Source organism: Myotis yumanensis, unplaced genomic scaffold (assembly GCF_028538775.1).
Source record: "Myotis yumanensis isolate MYYU_CA2020_CCGP unplaced genomic scaffold, mMyoYum1.0.hap1 SCAF_1, whole genome shotgun sequence".
NCBI lineage: Eukaryota > Metazoa > Chordata > Mammalia > Chiroptera > Vespertilionidae > Myotis > Myotis yumanensis.
Window position 1 is genome coordinate 123011566 of NW_027223752.1, and position 25563 is coordinate 123037128.

At 38.3% G+C, this 25563-nt stretch overlaps 1 protein-coding gene across 1 annotated transcript in view; it reads left to right on the plus strand.

The window, feature by feature from the left end:
• LOC139013047 (MAM domain-containing glycosylphosphatidylinositol anchor protein 2-like) overlaps nt 1-25563 on the plus strand; it is a 512403-nt gene that overhangs the window by 136477 nt on the left and 350363 nt on the right. The gene's annotated exons all lie outside the window — the stretch shown is intronic.

The following is a 25563-nucleotide window of genomic DNA, read 5'->3' on the forward strand; positions in this document are numbered from 1 at the left end:
TTTTCTTTTTATCTTTGACCATGAAAGAGTTGTTAAATGTCATTGATTGACACCACATATTTGAAATGCATTTTAGGGAAGAAATCCTTCTTGGCAGAAAGTTGCCTGTGTAAATAATGCATCATAAGAAGCACCCTGCATAGTTTTGGTTGGGTTTAGCTGTACAGAAACCTTTAATCTATGACTTTCATTCTTGTTTACGATATATACCAATTGCAAACATATTCATTTTTGAAAGATAAAATGTACCCAGCACATGGTCTTTGCCCCTTTCTCTAATCTTTTCTAAGCTATAAAAACATGAGATGTTTTCAAACCAAATATTGAGCCTATCTGACCACAAAATGGAGATCCCCCTTTAAATAAAAGTGTGTTGATGGATTTTATGGTGTGCTGTTTAAACTGCTTTTCAACCATTAAATGTAGACACTTAAATACACTTAGAACTTAAAAATCAGTTTTTGTGGCATCAACTGTTCTATTTTGTTCTTTTATTTGCACAAGTATTATTAAACAGAGCCAAAAATAACTTAGACCTAATTAATGGATAAGAAACTCATTTGTCAGTGACAGATTTTTACAACACCAGTACAAAGCCAAAATTTTTCATTTAAAAAATGAATCATATTTTCTGAAAATAAAGTGAAAATATATTTTAGTTTGCACAGACCAGACAGATAACTATTTTATGTGCACCTCTCTTAGTACCATTGTGTTGGTAAAGCATATTAAGTTTAGAAAAGGATGCTTTACCTTTAAAAATAAACCCAGCTGGAAAGCTTCTGCACAGCAGAAGAAATCATCAACAAAATGAAAAAGGAGACCCTCATATAGGAGAACATATTTGCCAATGATACAGGTGATAGGGGGTTTATATCCAAAATATATAAGGAATTCACAACTTAACTAAAGGAAGACAAAGAATCCAATTTAAAAATGGGCAAAGGCCCTAATAGACACTTCTCCAAAGTGGACATACAGATGACCAAAAGACATATGAAAAAATGCTCAAAGTCACTAATCATCAGAGAGATCCAAATTAAAATGACAATGAGGAACCACCTCACACCTGTCAAGGCTACCACCAACAAATGAACAAATGACAAGTGCTGCTGAGGATGTGGAGAAAAGGGAACCCTAGTACACTGCTGGTGGGAATGCAGACTGGTGTACCCACTGTGGAAAGCAGTATGAAGTTTCCTAAAAAAATTAAAAATCAAATTGCCAATTGACCCAGTGACTCCACTTCTAGGAATATATCCTAAGAAACCTTCAGAGAGAATTCACAACAGCACATTTTACAATAAGTAAGACCTGGAAATAACCCAAATGCCCATTAATAAGTGAATGGATAAAAAAGCTGTGGTATATTTGCATAATGGAATAGTATGCAGCTATGAAAAATAAGGACCTCTTACCTTTGAGACAGCATGGTTGGACCTGGAGAGCATTATACTAAGTGAAATAAGTCAGTCAGAGAAATATAAGAATCACATCATTTCACTCATAAGTGGAACCTAATGAACAAAATAAACTGATGAACAAAATAGATCCAGAGACATAGAAACATCACATGGGCTGTGAAGGTGGGGGTCGGTGTGTGAGTGGGAAGAGATTAACCAAAGAATTTATATGTCCATGCATGCATAACCCATAGGCACAGACGATAAGGTGGTGAAGGCCTGGAGTAGGGAATGAGTGCCGGCAAAGGGGTCAATAGGGGGGAAAAGGGGACATCTCTAATATTTTAAACAATAAAGATTAAATAAATAGATAGATAGATAAATAAATAGATAGATAAATCCAGCCTGAACCTGTAGATCTCTGGTGATCTAAAGTAGTTATAGGAACCAGTTTTTTCACACTGGCCTTGTGATGTCACTCTCATGGTATCTTTATTTCTCTGTATATGTTTGATCCCATTAGATAAACTTGATATTCTTTAGTACAGATTTGGTGGGAGAACTGTTCTGATTGGCTGATTTAGGATTACTTTGTACACCTCTGGACCAATCAGTGACCACCTCTCTGTACAACAGACAAACCAATAGCATGAACAACAAAGCAAACACAAAGAAAACAAATAGCTTAGCACTAGATGTACAAGGAGGCATCTTAGCTCCAGAGATATTACTCGGCAAGCATGATTGATATATCCTACGATCCATTCATTCATAATTAAATTTGAAAGTGGAAGCAATTATTTCACATTGATCTTTTGGACAATTAAAAACATGCCATTTATGAAGCATATTTTTATTACAGTAGTTAGCCCATGACTACACATTTGAAATATGCAAATTATACATTTTACATCTGGATAGAAAGTCAATAAAGGCCACTCTAAACTGCTAATAGTTTTGGAAAAATTGAAGGTGCTTAAACTCATAGTCTTACAACTATTTTTCTCACTGGTGGTATTAACCCCATCTAGCATTTAGTCCATGCCATACTTTCTATAATTTTATATTTCAAATGTGTGGACATTATCTTTAGTTCTTTTGAATGTATTTGGTATTTACGTAACCTGATCTCAAATTTCAAGCTATTCCCGAGGAGCAGTGAAGAAGTTTGGCTAAATGTTTCATGGTAAATATAATTAAAAGATTCTGGATTCAACAAAGTTAATTAATTGGTTTGTTTACCACAAGTCTTCTCAGAACCTCATGTGTTAATGTAATTGGAGACTTGAAGAGAGGGTTAACCAACTGCCCTCCCCCTTTTTCTCTGAGAAGATCTCACTGGATCAGTGCTATGGAGTATTCACTTTGCCAAATGATATGTTTGTGCTTAATATCTTACATCTTTCAAACACATCTCCCTTGATGATTATAGATTTTTATGGAGTCTGATGGCTAGATTAGATGATTTATGACTATAACTGGCAGAGCACAAGAGTGAACTCAAGATATTTTTTGAATTATCTGAGTAAATTCATATGAGGTGGCAAGGATAAGGGTCATTAACTTATTAACCAGGGGGAAAAATTGGAAAATTGATGGTGTCACTTGCTCAGGAGTTACAGTCCATTCACTGTTTTGGGCCATGCTTATGTCCTTAACTCTTTTAAATCTGAGTATTAACACCTTAACCAACTTTCTTCTTACAGTGTAAGGGTTAGTGATACTCTCTACCTGACCATCAAAAGGCATATTAAGAGTTAAATATAATCACCCATGAAATAGTAAGTTTTGTGTCTGAGGTGATTTGTTATAGTTTCATAATTAAAATTATCGATTATATAATTTTCTGCATCTTTTTATATATTTGAACATGATTTTAAAAGTATGTATGCATTACTTTTTTAATCTGAAAAATAAAATAATTTCATCTATTTTCTGATTCAGCGCAAAGCATACCACATCTTTGCATTAGCTAGTTATCAATATTCAGAAATTAGTTGGTAATATGAACTATAAGGAAAAAAGTAGCAATTTTATAACAGCATTTCAGAAATTTTGTCTCAAAATTGTTTTTAATCTAATTTAGTTAATTTATTTTTATTCCAGGTGATATGTGGATAAATAACATTTTTCTTAAACTTTTTTTCTCAACACAAATTTACTGTTTTAAAAGCTAAATGATTTTATTATGTCTACTTAAAGATAATTTTAAATGCTGTTCCTCTTTAAACTATTTTATAGTCTAAAAGCTAAAATAAGTGTTGACTCTGCATTTACCAGTGTTACTGAACTAAAGGGGTTCATTTGCATGCAAACATCAAAGCCCAATCAAATGTGAACAGAAATTTGCAGCCAAGAATGTAAAGGTTTATTAATTAAGAAATGGCATCATGCGGGGTGTCACATGTGAGCTTGTGATCAAAGACCTGGCTCTCTGATGGTTTCTGGGGGAAGCATTACATAGGAGACTAGGGGAGTTAGAGTCGTGGTTAGGGTTTTGGTCTCTACTGGCTTGGTCAGAGCCAGGTTGGCCAGCAGTTGATCAGTGCACCTGGTCCTGGTGTCAGCCTCGGCATAGTTCTGTCAGGTTTCCCAAGGGTGTGGTTGGTGGGGTCATTCTACTTTTCTGGGCCTGGAGATGGAACACAACTGAGGCCTAAATGCTATCTTTACTTTGACCAAAACTATGTTTTTGTTTGTTCCTAAGATTATTTGATGCTGACAAGAGCCTCATTATCTTGAGGACTTAATTATTAAGACATGGACCTGCAAGGGAGGAAGAGGCAGGTTAGTCGGGGTGCAAAATGAGACCAGTATGAATCAAAAAGAAATAAAAGAGAAAAGGTCATATTAAAGAAATGAAGTTTCTTTGTGGCTTTACCAGAAAGAACATGATATATTGCCAAGGTTAAAGGAATGGTTAAAGAATGTCAACTAGACCAGTTGTAATCAAACTCTGACTTCCCTTGTGTGCTAGGGACTAATCAAATTTCCTTCCCAGAAGTTTTTACAAATGCCATGGAAACATTGCTACCTGCACATTGTTTTAGAAATAAACATGAGTTTTTAAATATGTAAAGGCCTAGTATGAAGAGATTTTTATTAACTTTTAAGGAGAAGTAACTATTTTGTTGAAAATAAATATACTAGATCTGTAAAATACTCTTTCCTCTCAATTATTTAGACCATGTAATCACATAAGCATATAACTCAAGTAGTGCCAGACCATCAAATCCATTCTTTGACAGATACCTTGTAACAAAATAATTACCTGGTCCTTAGTTCTTCTCCTCCTCCTTCTTCCCCCTCCCTTCCTTTCTCCCTTCCTCTATCTCCCTCCCTTCTCTCTCTTCACCCCCCACCCCTTAGGCTGAGGAATGTGGATGATAATGATATAATAGCTCAATAATAGTATGTGGTAAAATGAAGTTAAACTATGTGTTATTTTACCTTTTTAGGAAGACAAGCCTTGTGCTATTCTCCCTGTTATCCAGAGATGTTTTCAGGCTCCTCAGTCAAAGAGCTGCCAGAGCCTGGGGAATAACTCAGGGATAGTATTAAGAAGTGATGGAAAGCTTGAGAACAAAATAGTGTGGTTGCCAAGGGAACTCAAACACTATAAGAAAATTAGAGATTGGAGATGTAGAAATTTTTTTCAAGTTCTAATACCAAACAATAGGTAGAACTATAATTCAACTTTAAAAAAAAATCCATAGCAGATGTTCCTTCTGAAATTTTACTATATGTGGGCTATTGGCAGAAAAGACTGAAAGAACACAAGATAGAAAGATGACAAAGATCAGAGAAAATTAAGACTTTATGGGTTCAAAGTTTATTTGATACAAGAGGTTTGAAACATTAAGAGTTTGAGCATTAAGTACAGGAAGCACAAATTTAGAAATCAAACATGGAGTTTCTATTTTATACCAGTGAGGGAATGTCATGTGGGCTCCTGGCTACTGTAGCCACATTCTTTTTCCAGAATATTTTATTTGTTTTGCAAAGTGTTTTGGTTTCTTATTGTTCTTAAATTGAATTAGTTTTTACATTTACAAACTAGAAGATTATAACCAAAAGTTTTTTTCCTACCTCTTTTGAAAAGTCTGAAAATAGCAAGGTTTGGTTCTTACTCCATGGTGTAGCTTCAGTTTTCCATAGATAATGACTAGCCACTGCCTGTAACAGGGCAAGCATTCTTCACTGTTCCTGGGGCCTCCCCTCACTTACTGCAGTCATTTACACCTGTGTGGCATATGCAGGCTTTTGAGGTTTCAACTTCTAAAGAGTAACAGAGAATCAGACCTTAGATTATGGAATAAAAGTCACTCCATGTATATTTGTTGATAATCAAGCATGTGCCAGGTACTGGTCACAGACCCAAAATATCCTGCAGTGAAGAAACCAGAAAAGTTCCTTCATGGAGATTACACTTTAATATGGACGGCAGGCAAAACACACAGTGCATTGGTGATAAATGCTAAGGAGAAAAATAAAGCAGGGAAGGGGACAGGAAGTACCACTGGATTGCTATTTTAAATAGGGAAGTTAGAGTTTTATTGAGAAGGTGACATTTATATAGCAACATGAAGAAAATGATTGGACATTCCTATGGCTCTTTGGGGAAAGAGTATTCCAGGCAGAGGGAAAAATCAGGGCAGATGCCCTAAATGGATGGACTTGCTGATGGGTTAAAGGATCCTTAAAGAGGCGGAAAGGTGGGGGGTTTGAGGCACATGGAGTGGGACCTAAGGGAAAGGTAACAAGGGTTTGAATCTGAAATGCCTTGTACATTGTTAGCTCCCCAACGTTCACTCTGAGTATTAACTGTATGACCATACATATTTGGCCTTAAAAGTAGTGCTCTAAGCTTCACCATGAAGCTGGATGTAATTTACCTTATCCAAATATGTCCCAATTCTCTGAAGTGCCCTTTAAATGAACTAGATATTCCATTGCAATATAGATTGGTTGGAAGAAAGGGTGTAGCTAGGACCAAAAGTTAAACAACTCAGAATGATCAGATGTTATTAGGAAGTCCTTGTAGAGAATAATTCCTTTAGATTGTTGAGTTATGCTCCAGTTATTGGTTCATTGCTTCTTGACTCCAAATGTACCTTCCATTACCTGCTCTGCCACAGTGAAGTTAGACCCTTTAAGCCAGCAGTTCTCAACCTGTGGGTCGCGACCCCTTTGGGGGTCGAACGACCCTTTCACAGGGGTCGCCTAAGACCATTGGAAAACACATATATAATTACATATTGTTTTTGTGATTAATCACTATGCTTTAATTATGTTCAATTTGTAACAATGAAATTGAGGGTCACCACAACATGAGGAACAGTATTAAAGGGTCGCGGCATTAGGAAGGTTGAGAACCACTGCTTTAAGCACTTTCCCCTTACAGTAAGCTCAAAACTAAGCTTTGTCAGTAGAGGGCTCTAAAGTAACATTGCCAGAAGAAGAGTATTTCCCTTACTGGTTCCAGTGTGAATCTGCTTTGCTTCTATTACAAGAATGTCGGTGGGTGTGTGGGAATATCCAGTGGTACCCTGCTTCAGCCACATACCCAGAACGTGCAGTCTGATGTGCCACCTTGCTGCTGCTCTCCCAGTGGGTTACCGTGTACAGCAGGTTTCCTGCTGCAATGCTGGTGAGCAGGCCCCACTGCCTTGACTCCATTGTGTGCTTATCTGCCAGCCTTCATCTGCCCACAACCCAAATCATATTTCCTGCTTGCCTAGCAGCTGTGGACCAGCTTTGGTCTGGACAACTTAATGGACTTTTCCAATGAGACCTGAGTTCCAGACTTGGAGAGGTCTTCTTAGCTGTCTAAGTTGTGCCTTCCTTGGGTACTCTTCTGGCAGTTATAGAGTTTTCTCTAGAGTTTTTGCTATATTTCTGCAGTTAATTTGCATTTTATAATTCTTTTTTATTTAATAATTTAAATATTTATTTTTTATTTGCTTTGCATAATAATTATTGGTCTTCAACTTTGCCTGTTCAAATTATGGTGTGGTTTTGGGTTCCTGGTTGTATCCTGAGTTCTATAGGAAGTAAGAGCAAAAAAAAATTCATTTTGAAACTCATAAGCACATGGTTATTTTTTTTTTCAGTATTCTCGAGGACACATCAGTTTGAAGAACACAGCCAAAGCATTGAGTTGCAGTTTTTAGAGAACTCAAGAGTGGACTAGGATGATAGGTATAGCAAGAGAGGTAACTGACATAAATGCAAAGTACTCTTGACTAATAAAAGTGGACTTAATAAGGAATAGAAAGATATGATTTCATTTAGGGCCATGCATATTTATTGAGCAATTTTTGCATGCATGCAAAGCAACTGTGTCACTTGCTCTGAAATTTATGCTCATCCATTTCACAAATTAAGTGCTGGCACCAAATAAATAATGGGTAATTTCTGTAATAATCACATAGAGTAGACAGAGAATTTTTAACCTTTTAAATACTTTAGAGTTCTAGGGTCAGGGGATGGAGGGGGTAGAGAAAGAGAAAAAGAGAGAGAGAGAGAGGAAAAGAAACATACACACAATCATATCATGATGGGATAAGACCTATGATGGAGGTGGCAGAGTAGAAATGTAGTAGAAAGGTCAAGTACTAGTATGCCTGCCATGGAGAGGCGGCTATGTTCTGATGTGAGCAACCCTTTCATTAAGGATCCTGGTCTAAAGATACTGAATTTTTACCTTTATGTATAACACTAACCTCAATAAGAAAGGTAGTTTCTGAGATCACTTAGTCTTTTTACAAGACTTAGACACTTTGACCTACCATTACTGCTCTAGAAAAATAATTTACTGAATTACTTAGTAATTGAATGATAAAGTCATCTTCTTAGATGCTACTTAATGTTCATGGAACAATTTACTGACCAGATTCTTCTAATTGGGAAAAAAATTAAATCACAAATTTGAAATTCCATGCCAATCAATAAGTCCCATTTTAATAAAACATTAGTGCAAGAAAAGCTCTGAATAATTCTATTTCATTAATAAACCATATATACCCAGGGCATACACTTTGATATGGTTAAAATATGCTAACATAGGTTCAAAATACCACACTTTTATTTAACTGCTGTCTTGGAAAAATAATTAAGACTTAAAACACACTAACAGAATCTAAATGGCAAGTAGAAAAACACAGAGGACCTATTTATCTGAATCTATATTGTCTTAAAATCAGTGGTGGTAACAGGGCTTCTTATTTAACATTATTTTTCCTATCATAAATAATACATGAGGATATAAAACTGTCCACCTGTGCTGTACATGGTTATTATTCATTATGTTGTCCTTGGGAAGTCTGGTTCTACAGTATTTATTAGTATGAACTCATAGAGTTGTTTTCATCTTTGAGGCGTATGTTGAAATCTTTGTTTTTTACACTTTATTGTTGACAGTATTAAGGATGACTTCCATTTCTCCCTTTTTGCCTCCCTCCACCCACCTCAGGCCTTCCATATGCTATTGTCTGTGTTCATGGGTTATGCATATATGCATATACGTTCTTTGGTTAATCTCTTGGAGTTTTAATCCTGTTCTTTGGAGATTTAGTGAACCCTGGCATTAATGTAGTAGCTGAAATAGGGGGAAGTAGAAATCATAATTCTTTGGCACAGGACCAATGGACTTGTTCCATTGTAAACAAAGGTTGGTTTAGTCAAATTAGCCATCTGTCTGTGATAATTTAAATAGTAATGTGACACATTTTACTACTGTAACAGCTTTTGCTTCTTTTTAAGTTTTTTTACAGAGAGGAGGTATCAGTGAATAAGAGCAGGTCTCAGGTTTCCTCTTCAGATTAATTTTGAATTGCATAGTAGCATCTCTCTTCCATGTCAACAGCTGGTGCAATTTGCTATGGTTACCGTTTGAGGAAACTTCCATTTCTGGATCCCATAGTCCTTAAATTCTTTCATAGTCACTTGACCTCTTTTCAAAGTCTTTTTCTTTGTGGATTAACCAATTAAGCCTGTCATTCTTTCAGGAGTGGTCTGTGAGCTTTAGTTACAGGCTTAGAGTTAGCCTCATATTTAACATTTGAATAGACAGCAAGAAGGTGTGTACTTCTTTTATGTGATTAACTTTGGGGCAAGATCACGTATTTAGGGAATTTAGACCATTGAATTATCTTGAAGACCAAGCTATATGGACTATATATGCTAATTATATGTGCTAATCAATATTGGTGATTTAAACAAAAGCCTTTTACTACTTGCTTTGTTTGTTGATTGGTTTTTAATTTTGTTTATTTAATTACAGTTGAACATTCAATACTATTTCATATTAGTTTCATAGCAAGCCTTTTACTAATTGCAAAGAAGTTATTGGTAGTTCTAGATTGTCTTGCTGGAGAATTTTTACTTTATTCTAAACTCAAACATGTCCCACAATGGGTATGGATATATTCTGGTATTTATTCTTCTCCTCTCTTTCAACTGGTATGGTTATTGACTAGTGTGATTAACTAATAAACAGAGTAGTTGTGAACTCTCACCCTGAGTAATAGGAAACTCCCTTCTGCTCTAGCAATTAAGGCTCACAAGAACCTTCACAATTCATACCACACATAATGTAGGACAATTATTCCTTTTTGTGTGGGCTAATGTTTACATCACTTTTGTACACAAAATGTCTAAGGTGCTGGCTAACTTAGCTTGTGTTCCTAGCTGCAGTCTAGACTGCTCAATAAATATCGGATCCCCAGTTGGAGGGGAAATATGTTTTAGTCCATTTGGGCTGCTATAACAAAATACCATATATTGGATTAATTATAAACAATAGAAATTTATTTCTCACAGTATTGGAGGCTGGAAAGTCCAAGCTCAAGGGACAAGCCTATGTCCTGATACACAGCCATCTTTTACTGTGTCCTCATAGGGCAGAAGCGGCAAGGTTGCTCTCTGGGGTCTTTATTATAAGAGCACCAATCACATTTATGAGAACTCTACACTCATTTATTTCCTAATCACCTCCCAAAGACCCTGCCTCCAAACACCATGCCACTGGGGATTACGTTTTAACATGACATTTTTAGGGGATACAAGTATTTAGTCAATAGCAACTTTTAAGTTGTGTGTGTGTGTGTGTGTGTGTGTGTGTGTGTGTGTGTGTTGTTATTGTTGTTGTTTTAATGATGCATTTGTACATATTGGTTTTGGTAATTTTCATTTGCTTGACTCTGTCTTTGTGGCAGGTTAAATTATTAGCCCTAATTCTTAACCCTGCCATATGTCCATGCCCTTTGTCTTGTGTCTTTTAATTCTTTGGACTAGAGGGGAAAATCCCATTTTTTGATTTGGGTTTAGACTTATTTCTTACTTGGATCAATGGGGTGTTAATGGACACAGCAGTATCTTGCAGGGTATGGTGGGGCTTCCCTTCTTGTGATCTGCCATTGCAATTAGAAGAGAGCCCAGTTAGCCTCATACTCAAGAAGCCGGAGGGACATGTGGGGTCAGCTTTCAAGGCAAGCCCCGCTGAGAGTAGTTTAGACCAGCCCACCCTGCAGCCAGTCCTCAGACATGGAGTGAAAATAAATTGTTGTTTTAAACCCCCAAGTTGGTGGTGGTGGGGGGGGGGGGGTAAGGAGTGTTATTATGCATTATTGTTTTGTGGCTAAAATTTTGACTGATACAGTAGCTTTTATAGGCATACATGTTGACTTTAGAACTATTGTCCTGAAAGTTAAAAAAGAAAAAAAAAATTACTCTGCATTTATTTCATGTTTATTTTGTTCTCTCTCTTTTTTTTGTCTATAACTTATTTATATAGGACATCACCATTCCCAAGAGACATTATCTGTCTCTGTTATTCAGCCTGTCACTATGTTATCGATGGGCTACCCTCTGTGTCCCCACCTATTGCCATTGGGAGTGGAGTTCTTGGGGTGCCTCTGGAACAAGAATTTCCTGAGGCTCCGATGGGAAGATGGGCTTTCATGGAAACCTTTATTGATGATGTAAAATTATGGGAGTTTTCCTCCAAGGTCCCATCTCCCTCCGTTTCACCATGGAAGAAGTCCAGTCTTGTCTTCAATAGAACTAGAATTAAAGTCACTGCCTAGAGTTTGTACTCCATATCAAAGCACAGTCCAGTCCAGCATCTGGCTAACTTAGCTTGTGTTCCCAGCTGCAGTCTATTTTGTGTGGGGTCTGCATGGCCATAGGCCAGTGATGGCGAACCTTTTGAGCTCGGCGTGTCAGCATTTTGAAAAACCCTAAGTTAACTCTGGTGCCGTGTCACATACAGAATTTTTTTGATATTTGTAACCATAGTGAAACAAAGACTTATATTTTTGATATTTATTTTATATATTTAAATGCCATTTAACAAAGAAAAATCAACCAAAAAAATGAGTTCGAGTGTCACCTCTGACAAGTGTGTCATAGGTTCGCCATCACTGCCATAGGCCATGCAGCTGCAAAGGCTACATGGTTATGGAGGGAGGATGGGCGAGTGCAGGTCACGGACAAAAAGAAGTGCAAGAAAAAGAGGAGTGCAGGATAGCAAACAAGCAAGAGAGAGAGAACTCCTTTGTGGATTATAACTGAGAGCTTAGCCAATTAACACTTCAGGATCTCATGCACGTGCAGTGGCTCTGTCCCTCTAGCCAATTATCTTTTCCCAGGTTGGACTGACAGACAAGCACCTTTCCAACATCACATCACCAGTGATCTGTAAGGAATGGACTGGTGTCCTGGGGAGAGTGAAACTGCAGCTTCATAGTGAAGCTGCCCAGATCACCATGCTTATAACTTCTGGCCTCCCCTTTGCTCCTTTTCTATTATTAATATTAACTAGCTAGTTGTGATGGTAACAACTACTTTACTGAAATCCATTCCTCTCCATCTCAGAGCTACTTCTCTCACATTCTTCCTAACACAGGGCTGACTAGACCTTCCCTATAGTCTCAAGGATAACTGCCAGCTCCTCACAATAACTGCCAATCCCCTCACGTCAGAATAGTCCTTTCCCCTGCCTGCTGAGGTACAACGGCGTCATTTCCATTTCAGTTAAACTATTTGTGTTGGACTTAAGTTAACAAAGTTAGAAGTCAACCTAGAGAAACTCATAAGTAGAAGATTTACAGTAGCATACCCAAGGGAGGGGGGGAAAGACTCCTTCCAGAACCAAGAATCTGCCCTGCAAAGGAAATTCTGTTTCTACTACTAGAACCACCAAAAGCAAATAACTATCAGTTTTAGACATAGAAGGTTTATCCTCGTTTCTAGTTGTTGTGTACTGTATTCTTTTATGGGTTGGTCCATCATGTGTTGCCACTAAAAGAGACAGAGGAGAGGCTCTGAAAAAAATAAAAGTTTGTTATACTCACAGGTCCTGCAGAAAAGGCTGCCATGCAATGCCTCGTGAAAAAACACCCGGGTGGTCAGGAGTGAGAAGACAGCACTGAGAGTTCTTTGGCCACAGCCATTAATGGGGTTTCTACAGAGATAGGTGGGGCAGGGTGAATAGTTTAGAACTGGGCTAGTTTGAGTGTTTAGGTGCCTTGGCATTGTAAGAGTGATTTCTAGTTGATTGGTAGCAGCCCTGGGATGATTGAGGCAGAGGAGTCTTGCCTCAAAGGCTAGCTACTGGACAGATGGACCTGGTTGCTTAGCTTGCATATTCAGAGACATGCTCCTGGCTGGGCCCTTTGCTAGCGTTTAAGAATTGGCTACCTCAGGGAGGAGCATTCTCTCCCCAGCCAGAAAGCTTTTAAAAGATGTTAAAATATCACAATATACAGAAAATTTTTAAAATCTACATACATTATACTAGTTGTCAAGTCTTTAGGAATAAGAACTGTTTTTCATGCATTCTATTACAAGAAAGAATTGTGAAAGTGATATAAATAGAAATTATGTGACTGCTTTTTAATTGTTTCATTTTGCTAGACAGGAACTAAAATATAACCTGATCAATACTCAACACCTGATAATCCTAATGAGGACTAATAGATTCTGAAGAAACAAAAATGAAAACCATGTTGGCATATTAATATGGTTATCTGGCAGATAACTTTTCACAGCTCCATTTCTAATTTTGAGACACAATCTGTTTCCCTAGGCCTAACCTGAGTGGCATTCACAAAGGGCTGCAGCAAGAGTAGCAATATTGTGTTCCTTGAGCTCTGTCCAGATTGGTTGGTGAGACCAAACATTCAAGGGGTTTCTTTCCAGATAATCTGGGAGCTCCGGGGGAGATTTGTATACTTCAATGTACTCCTCTTATCTATCACAGTTGTCTGACATTTTCTACCTTTCCTGCTGGGGGTGCCAATACATTGTCCAAAAGTCCCCACACCTGCTTGAGAGAGCCAATGTTCTCATCAAGACAACCTGTGATTATGAAGCTGCTCTGTTTGTTGGTGTCAAAGCTGTAAAATTCAAAGGCAGCACTTTGTTGTTGTTGTTTGTTTTGTTTTTTTGTTATTGGCTTTTTTATTGAAGCCACCAGCCTCCCACTCACCCTCACCTCCATTCTGGCATTTATGTTTGAATTCATGAAGATTGGACTACAGATCAACCGGAGTGACAGATGTTCTCCCCACTTTAAAGCACGCTAACCTCTTTAGCACTAGCGCACTGCCCTTTACAACTCTGTTGAGCCTCACATCTTATCCATAAGATTCCCCCCAGAAGTTTTCTCAGTTATATACAGGGATGAGCAAAATTAAGTTTACAGTTGTAAGTTCGTGAAACACAGACTTTATTATTTTATTATGATCTATTAATTATTGTATGTATTTGTATTACAACTGTAAACCTACTTGTGTGTGTAGCTACCCACCCACTACCCTCTTTCCTTTTAATAGCTTTTAAAGGTAGTATCACTGAAAAGCACAAATTAACTTTAATGGGAGGTGTGTGATGGATACATACTGGAATAAATATGCTCTGTCAGTCTCTGTAAATACAGAACTGGGATGGGGTGATGGCAGGGCCAGAAATTAGCATGCTGCTTAAATTCATTAGAAATGAGCTCATAGAAAATAAACATAGTAATATTCGGTGTACTAGAGAGGAAACTCCACTGCTAAGGCAAAATTGGAGGATGAGAAGACCATGAAAGTGATAAGAAAGAAGGAAATAAGAAGGTCCAGAACTGTCAAGGTTATCCTGTATAATCCTATATATTAAAAGCCTAATATGCAAATAGACTGAACAGCAGAACCACAGGTTGGCGGGTGGTGGGGCCAGCGAGCGGGTGGTGCCAGGCCAGCCAAGGCAGGTGCCAATGGGCAGAGGGAGGTTGCGGCAACTGGTGATGGTGGAGGGGTGATCAGGGGGCGGGGCTGGGTGCTTGCTGGCCAGCGCCATCACCCGATCAGCCCACTGGTAGCCTCCCACAGAGGGGTCCCTCAGCCTGTAGGGAGTGGCCTAAATAGTCAGTCGGACATCCCCTGAGGGCTCCCAGACTGCGAGAAGGCACAGGCCGGGCTGAGGGACTCCCCTGATGGCATGAATTTTCATGCACTGGACCTCTAGTAAAATACAAGTAAGGAGGCATTCATTTCATGGTAAAATCAAACACCTATAATTCCAATTAAAAGGAATAGACCTAATTCATTTTTTTATTATTAATTATAATAGTATTAACTTGTGGGTTAAAAACTGGAGATTTTTCTCTCCTTTTAAATTAGCACGAAAGGCTTGGCAATCAATCATAAGTTCATAGGTATCAAAGACTATTGCCTGATGCACAGTTATATGCTCCTGGAGTTCTTCTCAAAACTCTGTGCACAGTCAGCCTCAAACTACCTGGAAGGCTCTGCAGCCTTGCAACAACCAGCCTCACTCCTCTCCAACCCGCTATGCTAGAGACTCCTGAAATGGTGATCTGTATTAAATAACCCATAAAACTCTAAATTTCTACATTTTTAATGCATTTGTTGGCCTTTTCTTCTTTAAATAATTTTTAGGACATATCTTGCTTTATTTTGCAGACTTCTGAATATATATGCATACAAGTTCCCTGAACCCGCTAGAATACTTAATTTCAAGCTTTGATGACTTTTATTTGGACAGTGGTAAGTGCCACAAATAGGAAACCTTAATTTCAAAGGGTAAATATATGTTGCTATCAACATTTAACAAGTATTTGACAGCCTACTTTATGTTTAAGGAAGAGCTTTCCTCAAACCCAACAAGCTTAGTTTAATGCTTTAGAATAATAATACTCATACTATTATTATAGTATAATAGTACTCAGTACTATTATAAATACTTTCTATGAATTAATTTACCAATTATATGAGATGGTATTATAATTTACAATTAATTGATAAGCAAGGGACCTTGAGGCTGCAATAGAGTGTAACACAACCTAATATCGTATTCACCTAGTGGCTGCCCAAAACTACTTCCCTTTCCCTTTTAATATTGGTCTTTGTTAGTACTGCTTTTTTATTTTTATCTTTTTTTTCAATTACAGTTGACATTCAATTTTATAGGGTTTCAGGTATACAGACAGTGGTTAGTAATTTATATAATTTACAAAGTGATCCCCTCAATAAATCTTGTATCCACGTCACACTATGTATAGTTTACTTGGGTGGAGGGGAGTTCCTCAGCCCGGATTGTGAGAGGGTGCAGGCCAAGCTGAGGGACACCACCTGTGCACAATCGGGGTCTGTGGCTCCAGGGCGTGTCCTGCCCGTCTCACTCAGTCCCGATCTGCTGGACCCCAGCAGCAAACTAACCTACTGGTCAGAACATCTGCACCTGATGATCAGTGCACATCATAGCAACTTGTGAAACGGTTGACTGTCTGCCCGAAGGTGGTCAGTGCACATTATAGCGAGTGGTTGAGCTGCCTTAGCATATCATTAGCATATTACGCTTTGATTGGTTGAATGGATGACCAGAGGACCAGACACTTAGCATTTTAGGCTTTTATTATATAGGATTATTGACTACATTCCATAAACTGTAGTTTACAGCCCAATGACTATTTTGAAATTGCCAATTTGTGCTTCTTAATTCCTTTATCACTTTTACCAAGCCTCCCAATCCTCCCCTCTGGCAACCATCAGGTTCATTTATTTATTTTTTAATTCCACATATAAAGGAAATCATATGTATTTATCTTTCTCTGACTGAATTATTTCACTTAGCATAATATTCTCTAAGTTCATCCATGTTGTTGTATTAGGGAAGATTTCATTCTTATTTATAGATGAGTAATATCCTATCTAATAAAGAGGGAATATGCTAATTGACCCTCACACCATCGCAAAGATGGTGGTGCCCACAGCCAATAAGGAGAGAGTATACTAATTGATTGCCCTGCCCTCAAAGATGGCAGTGCACAAAGCCAATAAGGAGGGAATATGCTAACTGATTGCCAAGCCCTCAAAGATGGCGGTGCCAACAGCCACAAGATGGTGGCGCCCAGTCCCCTCAGCCCCCAGCTGCCCAGGGCCAGCTCAAGGAGCAGGCAAACCTCGGATGGTGGCTGCCCAGCCGCCCAGGCCAGCCCGAGCTGCAGCCAAGCCTCAGATGGCGTCTGCCCGGCCGCCCGAGGCACAGGTAACCAGGGCCGGCCAAGGCTTGAGCTGTTGGCAGTGGCAGCAGCAGAGGTGTGATGGGGCGTCACCTTCCCCTGATTGTCAGGTCGCCTTCTGCCCCTGAGGGCTCTCGAACTTCCCCCCCCTCTAGTTCTATTATATAGCTACACCACTTCTTTATTCACTCATCTTTAAATTGGAGCATTTAATCCATTTGTATTTTAAGTAATTATTGATAGGTATGTTGTTATTTCCATTTTATTATTTTTTATTGCTTTTGTAGTTCCTCTCTGTTCCTTTCTTATTCTCTTCTCTTATATGTTGATGACTTTTTGTAGTGTTTTATTTGAATTCCTTTTCTTTATTTCTTTTAAATCTCATAGATTTTTGGTTTGTGGTTACCATGAGCTTTAAATATACCACACTATGTTTATAGCAGTCTACTTTAAGTTGATGGACACTTAAGTTTGAACACATTCAAAAATCACCACTATCATTTTTACTCACCCTGTCTACATTTATGTTTTTATCATTATTGTTTACTCCTTATGTGTGTGTGTTAGTGTGTATCCCTTAATTTACCATTGTAATTACACATAAACTTCCTACTTTTGCCTTCCAACCTTTGTATTAGCTTTAGTGTTGGTTGATCAACTGCTCTTTTAAAAATATATTTTTATTGATTTTAGCCAGAAGGGAGAGGGAGAGAGGGATGGAAACATCAATGATGAGAGAGAATCATTGATCAGCTGCTCCTGCACACCGCACACTGGGGATCGAGCCTGCAACCCAGGCATGTGCCCTGACCATTAATTGAACCATGACCTCCTGGTTCATTGGCTGACACTCAACCACTGAGCCATACTGGCCGGGCGATCTACTGCTTTTATTATGTGTTTGCCTTTGTCAGTGAGAATATTTTTTCTTTGCAATATTTGTATTCATTTTTTTTATTATTTTTCTTAAAGAAGTTCCTTTAAAGTTCCTTATAATACTAGTTTGGTGGTGAAAAACTCCAGCTTTTTATTTTCTGGAAAGTTTTTTATCTCTCCTTCCATTTTGAATAATAGTCTAGCTGGGTAAAGTAATCTTGGTTGTAGGAACTTGCATTTTATTACTTTAACTCAAGCATGTTAAACTCAAAGGCTAACACAGGCCAAATAAACAAGGTTTAAGTTTATGTAGGCCGCAAAGAAACAAAAGCTTCATAGAAATGTAGGTGTATTTTGATAGACATGTTGAATACAAAGGGCTGAAATAAATGAGTAATCCTTAAAATAATAGAAGATTTTAATAAAAATTAATATTTTTTTCTTGAACATTAACTTAGCAGACACTGAATAACTGTACAAATTAGTAAGCGTAATGCAAATAAACCTATATTTTTTGTTCTCCAAAAGCAAAATATTTCCTGTTGCACACATCACCCTTGTCAGTCCAAGACTAATGACATGGCAATCAACTGCTAAAATATTCGCTGCTAGTGTTAGTGGAGAGAAATGGTGAACCTGCACATAAGGCATTTAAGGGAAATGAATGCAACACAATTGTAGTAATCAGTCATTAGTGAATGTTGTAGTTCATCTATAATAATAAAAAGAATATGCAAATTGATCGAAAGGCTGAACCGTGGAATGACAGTCCAGAAGACCTTCCGGACGACCTTCCTGACGAAGCAGGGGCTGCGAGGGCTGAGACAGCCAGGGCTGCGAAGGCTTACTCTTGCACAAATTTTGTGCATCGGGCCTCTCGTTATTAATAATTATGTATAACAGGGTATTGTAAAAATTAAGTTGTGAAATTTTTATTAAAACATTTCTTACATGCCATTATATTGTCTGGGTCACAAAAATATTCATTGTGGGCCACATGCAGCCCTCAGGCCGCGAGTTTGACATGCTTGCTTTAAATATTGGTGCCAATCCCTTCTGGCCTGCAAAGTTTTTGTTGAAAAATCAGATGACAATCTTATGGGAGCTCCTTTGTAGCTAACTAAGTGCTTTTCTATTGCTGCTTCTAGGATTCTTTGTTTGTCTTTAACTTTTGGCATTTTAGTTATGATGTTTCTTGGTGTGGTCTTCTTTGGGTTCATCTTGTTTGGGACTCTGTACTTCCTGGACTTATATGTCTATTCCCTCACCAGGTTAGGGTACCTTTCAGTCATTATTTCTTCAAGTAAGTTTTCAATCCCTTATTCTCTCTCTTCTCCCTCTGACACCTGAATGTTGTTATGTTTGATGTCATCCCAGAGGTTCCTTAAACTATCCTAACTTTTTTTTTCTTTTTGCTGTTTGATTGAGGATTTTCCACTACCTTGTCTTCTAAATTGCTTATTTAATTCTCTGCTTCATCTAACCTGCTGTTGATCCCCTATAATGTATTCTTCAACTCAGTTAATGTATTCTTCATTTCTAACTGGTTCTTTTTAATGTTTTCTGTCTCCATTTTTATGTTTCCTATCCATTTGTTGAAGATCTCACTGATTTTCTATTCTTCCCCTAAGTTCATTGGTCATCCTTATAACCAGTGTTTTGAACTATGTATCTGGTAGATTGCTTGCCTTCATTTTTTTAATTTTTTTTCTGGAGTTTTATTCTGTTCTTGTATTTCAGACATCGCCTCCTCATTTTGGCTTGTGTTGTTTCTATGTATTAGGTAGATCTGATATGTCTCCCAGTCTTGGCAGAGTGTCCTTATGTAGTAGGTGTCATGTGGAGGCCAGTGGCTCAATCTTCCATTTTACATGAGCAGAGTGCTCCAGGGGTAACTCTTGTGTGGGTTGTGTGTATTCTTCTATTGTAGTTGAGCTTAGATTGCTGTTGGAATGTATCTGTGGGGGATTGACCTTCAGGCTGACTGGCTATGGGGATTAGCCATGATTACAGCGGCAAGCTATTGTATGGAGGCTGACTCCATAGAATGGGATTTGCTTTAGCAGGGTCTGGTTATCTGGGTGTGTCATTAATTGGGTGGTGCTCTGGTGTGGTCTGAAACTGGCCACCAGATGTGTTGGTTCTAGGGCAGCGGTTCTCAACCTGTGGGTCGCGACCCCTTTGGCGGTCGAACGACCCTTTCACAGGGGTCGCCTAAGACCATCCTGCATATCAGATATTTACATTATGATTCATAACAGTAGCATCATTACAGTTAGGAAGTAGCAACGAAAATAATTTTATGGTTGGGTCACAACATGAGGAACTGTATTTAAAGGGCCAGAAGGTTGAGAACCACTGTTCTAGGGCCTTTTGGGAGGAGCTTTGGTGCTGGCCAAGGTCAGGCACTGTTCATGTCTTGCCCAGGGATACCTTGCAGGAGCAACAAAGTGATCTGTGGGTGGTAGCTTCCTTTGCTGGGCTTGGAGGTTCATGGGAGTGGTTATGCTGTAAACCGAGCCAGGTTTGGAGCCACTTAGCAAGAGGTTTGGGGCATACTGAGGCCAACTGTTGCTTGTTTGAAGTTTTTAGTTCTTTGAGGGATTTTAAGAAAGACTGAACCATGGGCCTGGGCTGGATTCGTTTCTGAAAGAAGTTTGGGCCTGGTGTGTGAATTGGGTGGGGCCAGTTTCAGAGAATCACCAGTGTGGGGTAAGAACTATGGAAGCCAGGTTAATGGAAAGCTCAGATTAGGCATCTGCAGTCTTGCTGTGGGAGCGGTAGGGACATTGATGCCTGCCAGCACTTTTGGGTGTGTTTGTGAGTGAATGAGTCTATACCCTGCCCCTTTAAGAGGATTGCTAGGGCTATAGCAGTCCTCCATCTCAGCCAGCTGTTGTATAGACTCCTCTCCTAGTGCTGCAGAGCCTGGTATGGGGCTGGGACCCCTCACTCCTCAGGGGGGACCTCTGCAGCTGAGATATCCCTCCTGATTTTTAACTGCTGAAAGTGGGTGTGGGCTAGCCCATTTTGCCTCTCTGCACCCCTTCCACTCTCGATGTGACTTTTTCTTTATATCCTTATTTATGGGAATTCTGTTCAGCTAGTCCTCAGTTGGTTCTCAGTGTGGCTGTTCTATAATTTAGTTGTGATTTTGATATGGTTGAGGGAGGAGGCGAGCACAGTGTTTACCTACTCTGTTATCTTGACTGAAAGTCTCTTAGTATTGGCTTTTGAAGGACAAAACAACACATGGATTGAAAGTGATCATATTTGAAGTTTGCTGAAAGAGAGGCACCAAATCCCTAATTGTTGCATCTTTTACCCCTGACTGAATTTAATGTTAATCAAATTTCCTGGGCATTTTTTAACCACCTTTGGAAAATTAATTTTAGCTTGGCAACTTAATGGAATCTGGATTATATGGCCTAAATTAAGTTATAATTTGGAAACTTTTAAGGGAAATGCCAGAAGAAAATTATTTTCATTTTATTTTACCTATCACTTTGACTACTGCTCCCTCATGTTTCCACATAACAAAAATTCAAACCAAGGAAAATACGATTCGTGTAACATCTATAGAAAATGCTTGGAATTATATAAATGTCAGCCTTACACACCCTGCAACCTATTCTGTGCAATTGTACTATTGCTTTGAATGACAAGATTTCCAAGATAGAAAAGTCTCCAGCTGTGACATGCATAATTACATTATTCAAACAGATGACATTCTACCCACCAAAACAGACTGTCCTTCCAAGTACAGTTCTACTTTACCATTCACTATGTTTTTTCATGAAAGAATAGAATTCAGAAATTCAGGTAAGGAGTTCAGAATGATGGAATAGCACTCTCTGTTAAAGGTCAGTAAGAGTGTAAAAATTATTTAAAAAGAGAGAATTTTCTATTTAAAGTTTACAAAAATATTTCTTTTTTTATTAATGAAATCTTCTCTATAAAATGCAAATAATAAACCGCTATGGTAAATTTCCTAAAAAGGATAAGGTTAATATATTATAGAAGTTTTTCCAGGATGGTTATCCAGAAAGGGACTCACAAAGGCCATACATATTGTATATGTAGCTTATGAAAAAGTTAAAATATTTCTCATTGATATTTGCCTCTTGCCCAGAACACTTTCTGAAACTGTTTCATAGACTCTATATTGTTTGTATCCAAGGCTAGATGTTTAGGTCGATTATTTTCTGTGTAGTAAATGGATTTTTTTTTTTTTTACAAAGTAAAAAGTAGTAACCCTTACTCAGGAGTTTCCCAATTAAATGCAAAAAGAGCACTTATTTCAGGCCAGGTAAAAATATAGGATAATTATTTTATTTGGTCAATTTTAAAATTTAATGCATTGGAGAGAAAATAAATATTAATTGAATTGATTATTTCTAATACATAGATTATTTAAAAACTTGGTTAAATGTAACATTTAAAGCATTTGTTTTAATGATTTTTTTTTACCATAACGTAGCTATGATTTTAGTAAATGTTTACTTTCTAATCTTATCTAAAAATCTGCTGGAAACCTACACTTCAGAAGTGACAGAAGAGAGCATGACTTTTGTCTTTAATTGGAAGATGAGGTTCCCTAGCCACTGACCAAAGAACTGCCATATTTTGGAGCTTTATCAATATGGCTGCTGGATGTGACCATACATCATCCTGTAAACAGCTAGAGTGTAAGCTCCAGGTGGACGGGGGAGTGTCTTTCTGTTCACTACTATAGTCTGCATGCTAACCATCATGTGTAAGCACTCATCAAATATTTGATTGAATGAAAGCATTGTAAGGCAGAGATGGAATTTAGCAGTGCTGTGTCTGGTACAGCCCACTTGGGCACAAGCATAAGAATAGGGCTGACTCAGCAGCCAAACTTGTAAGAAAGATATGGTGGGTTATTTTGGCCTGAAATTTAATGTGCATCTGCTGTGTCTGAAATGTGGATACCAAAACAAAGAAGGAGGAGGAGAAGAAGAAAAAAGTAAGAAATGAAGATAAAAGAGAAGAGAAAATGAAAAGGTCATGGATAATCTTATTCTATATTAGAACATCCAAGAGCAGGGTATTGTTTTGATAGCTACATATTCTCTAGCTTACATTTTTAATTTCTACCCTCTGATTGTTCCTTGTCTTTAGTCTCTAAACTTTGTAAATCTCCCCAGAGTTAAATCTAAAGAGCTGCTTTGGCTTTTACCCATTTTTTATTTCTTTCCTTTCTCTCATGTCCAAATTATTAAGGGGAATAATTGATAGTTGATGTCTGCCACTTCTCCTGCCTCATTTCTTCTTACCTCTTTCAACAATCTGGCTTTGCCACCACTACTCTGCTCAAAATATTTTCATTTAAACCACTTACTCTGGTATTTATAGGGTCAAATGCAGAGTGTATTTGTAAGAAATCTTTGCTGTGCTTCACTCTTTTGCTCATGCCTTTCTTCTTGAAATCCTGTTCTCTTGCTCATGGAGGATCCTCACAGTTTTTATTATCCTAGTTACCACAACCTCATTTCTCCACAGTTTTATACTTTACCTTTCTCCAAGGCTTTTCCCTCAGTCTTTAGTCCACTGCTTTTCTCATGCACACATGCTTCACAGATAACCCTTTTAACTGTTGGTATTTTTTACACACCCTGTTTACTATAGACTGCCTTTTTCTTACTTTTCTGCTTCCTACCCTTCCTTTCTCTCTGTCTTCCATTCTTCTTTCTTTTCTTCCTTCCACTCACTCTATATAATAAAAGGCTAATAATATGTTCAACCAGGAGTTCGACTGGGACTTCGACCAAGGGGTGGGGATGGCTGGCCAACTGCCCATGGCCCCTCCCCCTGGCTGGCCCAACCGGCTGGACCCCACCCATGCATGAATTCGTCCACCAGGCCTCTAGTTCATCCATAATTGTCTTGATGGGTAGACAATAGAACAGTAGCTATCTCCTTGTGGGAATCAAGAGGTAGTTTCTAGTTTCTTCTTCATAGTTCTGTTCATTTTCTGATTTATTACAATGAATGTGAATACTGTTTCAATCAAAAGTAAAAAAGAATTCCAATTAGTAACAAACAAAACAGTGAATCTATTCAAGAATAAATGCTTTCCTCGACTCATCCACTATCACCTCACACACTTAACCTTACTCTCTGTGTTAAACAAAGGGTACAGATCATATCTTAATCATCTTTATAGGTTGTTTACTGCAGTGCTTAAGACTTAGTATATATTCAATAAACATTTTTGAACTATGATACTTTCACTACACTCTGCAGAATTAAAATCACATATTAAAATCTTGAAGACATAGGTGAAAACCCACAGCAGACAGGTTTTGGGCCAACATTCTAAAGAAAAGAGATCACTGCGATGATCTCAACAATTGTTCTACTTTCCCCCTCAGAACCTGTCAATTTTTAGCAAAGGTAAGAGTGACTGAGGGAAAGTATCTTCCAGAGGCTTGGAACAGAGTTGCTGGACTGGGGAGAGAGAATTTATCATTTGGGGCTTCCAAGTTGTAGATCAGGATGTGAGAGTGAGGAAGCAATGTCCAAGAACTGAACCAGAAATGGTACATGTCATTCCCTCTGAAAGTATCTGCCAGTTTTTAAGCTACACATGTGCAGGATGAAACTCCTAAAAATCAAGTAAAAGCTATTCCCAGGAGACCAAAGAGTTTAGCAAATATATCGACAGTCTGGTGATTAAATGGAGAGAGAAGTTAGAAGTTATAGCCCATGAAGTGGAGTGGTTCTCATAAATTTCAGTCTTTCAGTCTTGATTCCAGAAGCTCTATGATCTAGGAATTAGGGAAAACTGGAAAAAAGACCAGCCCTAAAGAAATACAAATTCTAAACTTAATTGAATATGCCAGTATTTTACCTGCCTTCCAGAATAAAATATAATGTTGTTTGAAAGTAACATCAAAAGAGCCTTTGCAATATTTTATATATAACTAGAGGCCTGGTGCACAAAATTCATGCATTGATGGGGGGGTGTCCCTCAGCCCTGCCTACACCCTTCCCAATCTGGGACATTCCTCTCACAATCCGGGACTGCTGGCTCCCAACCGCTTGCCTGCCTGCCAGCCTGATCACCCCCTAACCACTCCCCTGCCAGCCTGATTGACGCCTAACTGCTCCTCTGCCAGCCCGATCGCCCCCAACTGCCCTCCCCTGCCGGCCATCTTGTGATGGCCATCTTGTGATGACATGGGGGCAGCCATCTTGTGACCACATGGGGACGGCCATCTTGTGACCACATAGGGGCGGCCATCTTGTGTGAGGGCATGATGGTCAATTTGCATATTATCTCTTTATCATATAGGATACCTAGTAGTCATTTAAAATTACCTGGCATGCACAAAACAATTCAAATGACTAAAAATTAAAACAAAATTCTATACATAGGGACTCACAGGATGATATAGGTATTGGAGTTAAAAGTCTGTGATTAATATTTTCAAGACAATAGAGGGGAAAATGGAGAATTGTTCCAGAGAAATGGAATCTGAAAAATGCGGTGACTAAAAAATAAAGATTCAATGGATAGATTAATAACAGACTTGATATGCCAGAAGAGAGGATTAGTGAAATGGAAGATAAATCACTAGAAATATCTAGAGCAAGTGATTTTCAGCCTGCGTGCCACAAGAAGTTTTAAAACATGCAATACCTGACTACTTAGTCTGGTGCACTGACCTCTTTTCCCTTAGATTGTCAAATAAAAAGTGACAACAGCCAACACAACAGTAGCCATTT